Source organism: Odocoileus virginianus, chromosome 12 (genome assembly GCF_023699985.2).
Source record: "Odocoileus virginianus isolate 20LAN1187 ecotype Illinois chromosome 12, Ovbor_1.2, whole genome shotgun sequence".
Taxonomy (NCBI): Eukaryota; Metazoa; Chordata; class Mammalia; order Artiodactyla; family Cervidae; genus Odocoileus; species Odocoileus virginianus.
The window spans coordinates 41,709,675-41,721,699 of NC_069685.1; the positions used below are offsets into that span (position 1 = coordinate 41,709,675).

At 45.8% G+C, this 12,025-nt stretch overlaps 1 protein-coding gene across 1 annotated transcript in view; it reads left to right on the forward strand.

Annotated features, from left to right (window-relative positions):
* GALNT9 (polypeptide N-acetylgalactosaminyltransferase 9) overlaps window positions 1-12,025 on the forward strand; it is a 120,105-nt gene that overhangs the window by 81,823 nt on the left and 26,257 nt on the right. The window lies entirely within an intron of this gene.

A 12,025-nucleotide genomic window follows, 5' to 3' on the forward strand; every position in this document is an offset into this window, starting at 1 on the left:
TCCACACACCACGACTAGGGGGTGAGGTGGGCCCCTCTGTCCTCTTAGTCCCCAGTGTGGGGGCTGTGCCCGCCAGGTCCCCTGTAGGCTGCACGCCCAGCTCCCGGAGAGGCTTTGGTAGGGCCGGGCTGCGCATGCCTCCCCCTTACTTGGGGCTCCAGTTCCTGCTCCGATAGGCCCTCGGTGCTTCCAGAGGCTTCTGGGGAGAGGCCTGTGCCCTGTGCATGTCATCCCCCATACACCTTGATTCTTGCTGGTGGCTGGCTGCCTCCTGAGCATTGTCTTCCTCACAGCCTAGCCCATCGGTGACCTCTCCAGTCTTGCACCCTGTGTTTGAAATGACTAGAGCAGTTTCTGTTCTGGTGGAGGGTGCCTCCCAGCCATGGGCATCCACCTCCCAGAAAAGCCACGTCCCTGGAAGATGGGGGCCTCGGTAGAAGGCATGAAGAGGGGCAGGAAGTGAATGGAAGGTGGGCCCGAAGCTCAGGAAGGAGGCTGGACCGAGAATCCACCCTGAGGGATGCCAGCATGGGAGTCAGGTCAGGGAAAGCAGCTGGTTCCTGTATTTTCTCTCCCCTCCGCCACCCCCGCCAGCTCAGGTCTGCAGCTCAGGGGCTTTGTCAAAAGTAAGCACTGGACCACCCTCTCCCACACTGATACATAAATTATCTGCCACCCTAAAGTGCCCTCTCTCTTTTTTAACTTGATTATTTCAAGTGGAAAAGTCTCAGATTGAATTCTAGATTCCATCTCCCATTTGAGTGGATCCAGGGCCCCTCCCACTGGACACCAGCTCCTCCCCTCACCCAGGGCCCACCTTGATGCCTCCACCCTGGTCTTGGCTAATTCATCTGTGAGATCCCACTGACATCCGTGCATCAGAGCCCTGGGAGGCTGAACTTGACCTCTAAATGAGGGAACCCAGCTGGCCCCATATGTTACCCATTGAGCCAATATTTAGAGGCTGTGGGTCAAAGAGGTATTTTCTTGCAACCTCCTGGGCTGTGATGTGTCCCGTCCAGCACTGTGGGTGTTCAGCTGTGTGGCAAAGCCCTGGGGTGAAGGGTGGGAGCAGTTGGATGAGTTAGCAGGGCTCCTCCAGGAGAACACAAGGATAGGCAGGCACACGCTAACGAAGCTCTTTCTTCTATGCCTGTCAACCTTTTGAAATGAACATAGGGCACAGACATGGGCCCCCAGCTACAGCTAGTCTGTGTGTCAGTTACTCTTGCTGTGTAACAAACATTCCACAATTTCAGTTCAGTTCAGTCGCTCAGTCGTGTCCGACTCTGCGACCCCATGAACTGCAGCACGCCAGGCCTCCCTGTCCATCACCAATTCCCATAGTTTACCCAAACTCATGTCCATTGAGTCGGTGACGCCATCCAACCATCTCATCCTCTGTCGTCCCCTTCTCCCCCTGCCCTCAATCTTTCCCAGCATCAGGCTCTGTTCAAATAAGTCAGCTCTTCGCATCAGATGGCCAAAGTATTGAAGTTTCAGCTTCAACATCAGTCCTTCCAAAGAACACCCAGGACTGACCTCCTTTAGGATGGACTGGCTGGATCTCCTTGCAGTCCAAGGGACTCTCAAGAGTCTTCTCCAATACCACAGTTCAAAAGCATCAATTCTTCAGTGCTCAGCTTTCAGAGGCTTAAAATTACCCTCTTATTTTGCTCACAATTTGGTGGGTCAGGAGTTTGGGAAGGGCTCAGCTTATGATTTCTCACCTGGATGCCGTCAGAAGGTGGCTAGGCTGCACTCATCCAAAAGCCCAGCAGGACATGACATCCGAGGTGGATGCTGCCCGTCTTAGAGTTCAGCTGGGGCCATAGGCGACAGTGCCTCCCTGTGGCCTTGCAATGGCTGGGCTTCCTCACACGTGGTGGCCCCAGGCCCCAGCATCCATGTACCAACAGAAAAGGCAGACAGGAGTGGTGGAAGCACACACAAGCCAGACCAGATCCGAGGCTCAGAAGAGGGACTCAGGACAGCAGGAGAGTCCAAGGATTTTGCACTCTTAACTCCCAATGTCATGGTCTCCTCTTTGCTTGTTCAACAGGCTGAAGCTCTTCACACACTCCCCCACCACCACCACCTTCCCTAGGTGTGACCTTGGGCACTTTCCTCCCTCTGCTTCAATTTACTCATCCAAAAGTGTGGTTTTGAGATAGGCTGGGGCCTGGGATGCTGCACCTGAACCATAGCATACAAAGAAACTATAAGGAACTAAAAATAACTGCACCCATGCTTCAGTTCAGTTCAGTTCAGTCGCTCAGTCATGTCCGACTCTTTGCAACCCCATGAATCACAGCACGCCAGGCCTCCCTGTCCATCACCAACTCCCAGAGTCTACCCAAACCTATGCCCATCCAGTCGGTGATGCCACCTAGCCATCTCATCCTCTGTCGTCCCCTTCTCCTCTTGCCCCCAGTTCCTCCCAGTATCAGGGTCTTTTCCAATGAGTCAACTCTTCGCATCAGGTGGCCAAAGTATTGGAGTTTCAGCTTCAGCATCAGTCCTTCCAATGAACACCCAGGACTGATCTCCTTTAGGATGGACTGGTTGGATCTCCTTGCAGTCCAAGGAACTCTCAAGAGTCTTCTCCAACACCGAAGTTCAAAAGCATCAATTTTTCGGCGCTCAGCTTTCTTCACAGTCCAACTCTCATGCTTAGTTGGGGTCAAATTATGAACAGTAACATACAAAAAGGCCACAAACCAACTGCCATTTCTGAGGCGGGGGCAGCAAAAGCAGTGTCCTGCCCACTATCCCTGCACATAGCATCATCTAGGGGGTGGGCAAACCACCTAAGCTATCCCTCCAGCCCCACCCACCAGTCCACCCTATCTAGGGGAGCAGCAAGGGCACGGATCATTGGTTCTCACTCCCTGGTGCCACAGCGCGAGTCCTAACAAAGCCTTGCCTGAATTTCTCATCTGGCCTCTTATCAATGTCTGATGATTAAAGAGTCCGAGGACCTAGGTCTGTATCAAGCCCACCTGGAGTTGGGCTCCTCCTTGTTCACGCTACACAGAAGCCAAGAGAGGGGGCTCTTTCATCATCACCCTGAGGATCCCAAACTTCCTCCCACAGTGTGTGACGCTCCCCATCCCGCTCCCTATGTGTCCCCGTGCCCACCCTCTTGCTATCCGCACCACCCTCGGGCCTCCACCCTCCCTGGTTCCAGCCGGAGCCTTCCCTTACTCAGCGCAAAGAGCCCCACCCCGCCTGGTTGCCCCGCCCCGCCCCGCTTCGCCCCGCCCCCCAAAGCTAATCCTTGTCTTCTTACTCTTTGGCGCTACGTGGATCTATCCATCACTGTCTCATCTAGTTTATTAGCTTGCGTTTTACTGCGGGTCTCCTCCCCTCCCTCACTGGTTGGGATGTAAGTCGATGTGCGCTGGGTTGGGTCCCATTCACTGCTGCATGCGACCGGCCTTCAGTGTTTGGTTTACTTACAGAATAAAAGATGAATCATCCGTTCTAAGTGCTGGGTTCCGGGGCATCAAAGCGAGGCGAGGTGTTCATTGGCTGAACAATCTCCTGTAGAGGAATAGGGTGTCGACCACCGTCCTAGGTGCTGGGGATTCAGCAGGGCACACGCGTCCAGTCGCTTCATTCCCAGTGTAGTGATACCTGGGATCATGGAGGCTGTCATTTTAAATGGGATGATCGGGGAAGAGGGTACTGAGATGGTGACATCTTAGCAGATGTGAAGGAGGAGGGGAAGAAGTTATGCCACGATAGGGAAGTGTTCCCGGAGGAGGAGAAAACCTCAAGTGCAAAGGCCCTGCGGCAGGAGTGTGGCCCCCCCCTGGCTGACACCCGGAGTGGCCCCGGGCCGTGTACTCCTCCGGCCTTCCCAGGACCCCTGCTCCCACTCAGACAGGCCTGGCAGCCACACTGTCTGATCCGCCATTAACACAGGTGGCCACACAGCCCTTCTGATCGATTCAGTCCAATTAGAGGAGTAATTCTGTGGTCTCGGGGCCAATTTACATTTCTGTGATTGTAAAACTGCCAACTGCTCAGCCCCTAATGAGGAAAGTCCTAGAGCCAATTAGGTGGAAATGAATCCGTTGCGTCCATTAGGTTTAATAAAGGTCAGGACAGAATCAAACGGGGAGCACCTGCTCAGGAAAGCTCTGCAGCGCAGAAATTGGAAATCATTTGTGTCTCTATTTTAAAATGTTCCCAGTCACTGCCTCCCCCACAGTGTTACAAGCAAACCTTGAGGCACTGAGGGTAATTGCTGCGCCTTCAACTCCAACCCTTTGAGGGGCTGCCTTAGCGCTACACCATCTGGGGCCGGGGGTGGTTTACCTGTTCTCCAGGAGTGGACCCAGAGCAGGGAAGTGGCCTGGTTACTGGTGGAGGGAGACACCGAGGCGGGGGAAGTGGGGGGCTGGACCCTGATCTTTCTCAGTGAGGGCGGTGAACAGACTGTGAAGGCCCATTGCAGTTCTGCCTCAGGAAGGGCTTATTCTAGTCATGAGTGGATCTATCTGCCTGCTAGGTGAGGATGAATGCACGCAGGGGAGGGAAAGTCTCGACCCATTGAATGTCCTGGGAGAAAACCCTGGACGACATGGGGTCTTCAAAACGGCCCTTGAGACTTGCATTTGGAGGCAATCTCTGCCTGTCAGGCACCTGGGCCACCTCTGAACCTCGGTTCCCGCATTCGTCCCCCAGGGGCACACAGGACGTGACTCCTGGGGCCGTCTGGGGATTAAATGAAATGTAACCGGCCTGGGATAGTGCTCACTGTTTGCGCAAGCATTGCTGCAATACTATTTTCTTCCCTTTATAAGAGCGACTTTCATTAGAAAAATGCAAGGTCAGCTAATGGGAATAAAATGAAGTCATCCAGGATTCTGTGTCTGCCTTTGCTGGAGTGGACATCTTCCCAGAGGTCCCTTGTGTGTGTCTAAACGGTCTCCCCTTGTGCACAGGTACACATACACATGATGTGCACATGCTTGCTTGTTTTCTTTGTCTACATTTCTTGAAAGCCCGATGCCATGCGTGTCCTTTGTTCATCTGATGTAGCAGTTACTTGTTAGTGGGGCTCCGTGACCGGGCAGCCCCTACAGCCCACGCAGCCCTGAAATCGTGTTCTCTTGTCTGGATCTTTCTTCAGCTCTCAGTATCTCCTCGGGATAAAATTTCTAGAAGTAGAATTGCTAGGTCACCTGAAACATATGTTTTTATCGTCTCTGAGACCATTTGCCAAATCCTCCTCTATGCATGTGTGTATTCATGTCTATGTGTGGTGTATGGGGGTCTATGTCTGTGTTTGTGGTGTGTGTGTGATGTGTGGTGTGAGGCATGTGTCTGTATGTCTACATGTCTGTGATGTGTAGGGCTGAGTGGTGTGTGTCTGTGTATGTGGGTTGTGTGTGTGGGATGTATGTGTGTGACTTGTGATGTGTAGGTGGTGTGAGCTTGTGTGTGAGCACTCAGTCCCGTCTGACTCTTTGCCACCCCATGGACTGCAGCACACCAGGCTCCTCTGACCGTGGGATTTTCCAGGCAAGAACACTGGATTTGGCTACCATTTCCTCCTCCAGAGGTGGTATGTGTGTGTTCTCAAATGGTACATGATGAGATAGGTTCCTGGGCATATAACACACGTGTGTATGCGCTAAGTCGCTTCAGTCGTGGCCAACTCTTTGTGACTCTATGGACCATAGAGTCCATAAGGACCATGGACTAATGGATCATAAGCCCATAAGTTCCTGAGGCTCCTCTGTCCACCTGATTCTCCAGGCAAGGATACTGGAGCCTCGATTAAATATTTGTTGTTGTTCAGTCACTAAGTCATGTCCGACTCTTTGTGACCCAATATACTGCAGCATGCCAGCCTCCCCTGTCCTTCACTGTCTCCTGGAGTTTGCTCAAATTCATGTCCACAGAGATGGTGATGCTGTCTCACTGTCTCATCCTCTGCTGCCCTCTTCTCTGATTAAATATAATCATCCTTTTTTCACATATGAAAGACACACAGGGAGTGTTTTGTTGGTTAACTAGCATTTCTTCAATTACTAATGAGCTTGAACATTTTTGGACATTTGTTGACCATATGCTTTTCTTTCTTTGCTGATATTTTCTTGTGGCATCTCGTGGTAGATTTTAAGAGCACTTTATACAGTAGGGATATTGATGCTTTATTGTGTGAGACAAATGCTTTCTTTGTTCTTAATTTTATGATGTTGACTTTTTATATAGATAATTTTTTAATGTAAATATCTACTTTTTTTTTAATGACATGCATTTGCTCTCCTTCTTAGAAAGGCCTATTTGAAAGACTATTTGACCACATCTCCTTCTGACACTTTATAGTTCCTTTTTCACATTAAAAGCTTTAATCCATTTGGAATATGTTCATTATATAAGTAAGGTTGTGATCTGCCTTTATATCATTTTTAAATGGTAGACTAACTCTTTTCATATTATCCATTAAATAGTCCACCCCTTCCCACTGATGGGAAAGGTGCTTTTTATATATTCTAAGTGCTTCTAGAAGTGTTTATATCTATTTTAAACTTTCTATTCTTAGCCTGCTGCTTTATAAAATATGCTGATGTCTAGCAGTTGAATGCATCCTCAATATTTTTATTTATTTTATTATTATTTTTGGTTGCACTGGGTCTTCATAGCTGCATGCGGGCTTTCTCTAGTTTCAGAGAGCAGGGGCTACTGTCTTGTTGCAGAGCACAGGCTTTAGGGTGTGTGGGCTTCGGTAGTTGTAGCACATGGGCTCAACAGTTGTGGCTCGCAGGCTGTAGATCACAGGCACAGTAGTTGTGGCACGTGAGCTAAGTTGTTCTGAGGCATGTGGGATCTTTCCAGACCAGAGATCGAACCCATGTTCCCTGCATTGTCAGGCGAATTCTTATCCACTGTGTGTGTGCTCAGTTGCCAAATCATGTCTGACTCTGAGACACCCATGGACTGCAGCACACCAGGCCTCCCTATCCCTCACCATCTCCTGGAGTTTGTCCAAGTTCATGTCCGTTGAATCCATTGATGCCATCCAACCATCGCATCCTCTGTCACCCTCTTCTCCTTCTGCCTTCAATCTTTCCCAACATCAGGGTCTTTTCCAGTGGGTCAGCTTATCCACTGTACCAGGGAAGTCCATGTAACTTCATTTTTATTTTAGAATCTTTCTGGCTGCTCTCTTGTTTTTCCTCTTTTGTATGAACTTTAGAAACATTTTATCAAACTCTGGTCCACCTGTACATCAGTTGAGTTTAGTATCACACAGGAATGGATGGGAAGATAGTCCTGGGCCCTGAATCCCTTGTGTTCTGTGACCCTTTGCCTTGTATTCTTCTTGAGTCCTGGTTTAGGTGATCAACCTGAGGCTTAGCTTACAGATCTAGAAAGTGCTTGGGTTCTTGTATGTGGCCTCACCTGATCTGGAAGTCCTGTTGGATGCCTGGTGGGGCTGCTCATCAACCCTCCAGATCTCCTCAGATCTCAACCACTTTGCTATATCTTCCTCATCCTGCCTTGTGTTCTGGGTAATTTCCTCAGCTCCATATTCCAATGAATAAATTCTACCTTTAGCCATGTCCAGGTGACTATTTAAGCCACCTCTTTAGCTTTGGATTTTTATTCCAATTAATATACTTTATGACATCTTCCATTAGTGCTTTTCATATCTGGTTGTTCTTTTCTATAACTGCCTGTTTTTGTTTTTGTTTTTCTTTTTACTTTATTTTTATTAGTTGGAGGCTAATTACTTTAGAGTATTGTAGTGGTTTTTGCCATACATTGACATGAATCAGCCATGGATTTACATGTGTTCCCCATCCTGATCCCCCCTCCCACCTCCCTCCCCATCCCATCCCTCTGGGTCTTCCCAGTGCACCAGCCCTGAGCACTTGTCTCATGCATCCAACCTGGGCTGGTGATCTGTTTCACCCTTGATAGTATACTTGTTTCAATGCTATTCTCTCAGAACATCCCACCCTCACCTTCTCCCATAGAGTCCAAAAGTCTGTTCTGTACATCTGTGTCTCTTTTTCTGTCCTACATATAGGGTTATCGTTACCACCTTTTAAAATTCCATATATATGCATTAGTATACTGTATTGGTGTTTATCTTTCTGGCTTACTTCACTCTGTATAATGGGCTCCAGTTTCATCCATCTCATTAGAACTGATTCAAAGGAATTCTTTTTAATGGCTGAGTAACATTCCATTGTGTATATGTACCATAGCTTCCTTATCCATTTGTTGGCTGATGGGCATCTAGGTTGCTTCCATGTCTTGGCAATTATAAACAGTGCTGCGATGAATATTGGGGTACATGTGTCTCTTTCAGATCTGGTTTCCTCGGTGTGTATGCACAGGAGTGGGATTGCTGGGCCATATGCCAGTTCTATTTCCAGCTTTTTAAGAAATCTCCACACTGTTCTCCATAGTGGCTGTACTAGTTTGCATTCCCACCAACAGTGTAAGAGGGTTCCCTTTTCTCCACACCCTCTCCAGCATTTATTGCTTGTAGACTTTTGGATAGCAGCCATCCTGACTGGCATGTAATGGTACCTCATTGTGGTTTTGATTTGCATTTCTCTGATAATGAGTGATGTTGATCATCTTTTCATGTGTTTGTTAGCCACCTGTATATCTTCTTTGGAGAAATGTCTGTTTAGTTCTTTGGCCCATTTTTTTATTGGGCCATTTATTTTTCTGGAATTGAGCTGCAGGAGTTGCTTGTGTATTTTTGAGATTAATCCTTTGTTGCTTCATTTGCTATTATTTTCTGCCATTCTGAAGGCTGTCTTTTCACCTTGCTTATAGTTTCCTTTGTTGTGCAAAAGCTTTTAAGTTTAATTAGGTCCCATGTGTGTATTTTTGCTTTTATTTCCAATATTCTGGGAGGTGGGTCATAGAGGATCCTGCTGTGATTTATGTCGGAGAGTGTTTTGCCTATGTTCTCCTCTAGGAGTTTTATAGTTTCTGGTCTTACATTAAGATCTTTAATCCATTTTGTGTATGGTGTTAGAAAATGTTCTAGTTTCATTCTTTTACAAGTGGTTGACCAGTTTCCCCAGCACCACTTGTTAAAGAGGTTGTCTTTTTTCCATTGTATATCCTTGCCTCCTTTGTCGAAGATAAGGTGTCCATAGGTTCGTGGATTTATCTTTGGGCTTTCTATTCTGTTCCATTGATCTATATTTCTGTCTTTGTGCCAGTACCATACTGTCTTGATGACTGTGGCTTTGTAGTAGAGCCTGAAGTCAGGCAGGTTGATTCCTCCAGTTCCATTCTTCTTTCTCAAGATTGATTTGGCTGTTCGAGGTTTTTTGTATTTCCATACAAATTGTGAAATTATTTGTTCTGGTTTTGTGAAAAATACCATTGGTAGCTTGATACGGATTGCATTGAATCTATAGATTGCTTTGGGTAGTATAGTCATTTTTACAATATTGATTCTTCCAATCCATGAACACGGTATATTTCTCCATCTATTTGTGTCCTCTTTGATTTCTTTCATCAGTGTTTTATAGTTTTCTATATATAGGTCTTTCATTTCTTTAGGTAGATATACTCCTAAGTATTTTATTCTTTTTGTTGCAATGGTGAATGGTATTGTTTCCTTAATTTCTCTTTCTGTTTTCTCATTGTTAGTGAATAGGAATGCAAGGGATTTCTCTGTGTTAATTTTATATCCTGCAATATTGCTGTATTCATTGATTAGCTGTAGTAATTTTCTGGTAGAGTCTTTAGGGTTTTCTATGTAGAGGATCATGTCATCTGCAAACAGTGAGAGTTTTACTTCTTCTTTTCCTATCTGGATTCCTTTTATTTCTTTTTCTGCTCTGATTGCTGTGGCCAACACTTCCAAACTATGTTAAATAGTAGTGGTGAGAGTGGGCACCCTTTTCTTATTCCTGACTTTAAGGGAAATGCTTTCAATTTTTCACCATTGAGGATAATGTTTGCTGTGGGTTTGTAATATATAGCTTTTATTATGTTGAGGTATGTTCCTTCTATTCCTGCTTTCTGGAGAGTTTTTATCATAAATGGATGTTGAATGTTGTCAAAGGCTTTTTCTGCATCTATTGAGATAATCATATGGTTTTTATCTTTCAATTTGTTAATACGGTGTATTACATTGATTTGTGGATATTAAAGAATCCTTGCATTCCTGGGATAAAGCCCACTTGGTCATGATGTATGATCTTTTTAATATGTTGTTGGATTCTGTTTGCTAGAATTTTGTTAAGGATTTTTGCATCTATGTTCATCAGTGATATTGGCCTGTAGTTTTCTTTTTCGTGGCATCTTTGTCTGGTTTTGGTATTAGGGTGATGGTGGCCTCAAAGAATGAGTTTGGAAGTTTGCCTTCTTCTGCAATTTTCTGGAAGAGTTTGAGTAAGATAGGTGTTAACTGTTCTCTAAATTTTTGGTAGAATTCAGCTGTGAAGCCATCTGGTCCTGGGCTTTTGTTTGCTGGAAGATTTCTTATTACAGTTTTGATTTCCATGCTTGTGATGGATCTGTTAATTTCTTCTATTTATTCCTGGTTCAGTTTTGGAAAGTTATACTTTTCTAAGAATTTGTCCATTTCTTCCAAGTTGTCCATTTTATTAGCATATAGCTGCTGGTAGTAGTCTCTTATGATCCTTTGTATTTCAGTGTTGTCTGTTGTGATCTCTCCATTTTCATTTCTAATTTTGTTGATTTGGTTCTTCTCCTTTTATATAACTGCCTGTTTTGATTCCTGATCTCTTGTTCTTTATTGATGAATGCTTTCCCCTCATTCCTTCATCTCTGAAATCTTAATAGTCTACTTAAGATCTTTTTAGTCACTCTTTTCTCTCTCTTTCCTTCGGTTTAAATTTACCCATCTTTGGATTTGTTGATGACTCTCTTAGAGTTGGATTTCCTTGTGTGCCTTGAAATTTTTTGACAGCTCATCTTTCGTGGGAGTTGTATTTTCACATCTCACTCGCTTGTTCTTGGAAGTTTCGGGTTATCTTGTCCAAGCACTCTCCAGATCAGAATTTAGTGGCTTAGGTTTTCTTATTTCTTTTTATTGAACTCTAGTTCTCACCCTGAGATCTCCTGTTTCATTTCTTATTCAGAGAACCAGCCTGATTCCAGGTGTTGTGTACACCTTTGCTTCCTCTCTCAGTTGATTGTTTATGGCTGAAAACCAGGGAGCAATCAGAGCTGATTTGAGCTTCTACTCATAATCAGGGAGCCTAGTCTCAGCCCTAGTTTCCTGCAAGGATCCTGGCTACTCATTCAGCCCCTGTCTCCTCATAAGGCTTAGATGACTGTGCCTTAGAGCTTCAGCCTCACTACACCATCATGTTTTTGCTTTTTCTGAGCTAAGGGGAATTTCATCTTGTTTTCTAATATGTACTTTTAACTTTTAAAATCATTTTGCCTATCATTCCTATATGTTTGGGGGGGGGGGCAGGTAGGAAAGATTTCCATATTCATGATACTAACTTTCTGTTGTTTAGTCGCTACGTCATGTTTGACTCTTTTGCAACCCCATGGTCTAGTACCCCTGGCCAGGCTCCTCTGTCCACGGGATTTCCCAGGGAAGGATACTGGAGTGGGTTGCCATTTCTTTCTCCAGGGGATCTTCCCAACCCAGGTATCAAACCTGTGTCTCCTGCATTACAGGCAGATTCTTTACTACCAAGCCACCTGGGAAGCCCCGTATTAACTAAATATCTCCTTTGTCATTTTTTCCAACTACAGTGGGCTTGGGAATCATGACCTAAAAAGTACAGCCTCACTTATGTTTGAGGAGAGAAAACTCAAGAAGATGTGGTCACACCTTCAATTAGTGTTCAAGAGACAGAGCTACTGAAATAGATGATTATGCCAAGCGCTCGGAGTACTAATGAGAGGGGGTAGGGGAGGGGTGAGAAGACTCAGCATTTAGCACATCTTTTCTCAAACTCCAGCAAACCTCTGAACTCCCCAAAGGGCTTGTTAAAACACTTGCAGAGTTTCTCCTTTTTAAAATAATTTTATTTATTTA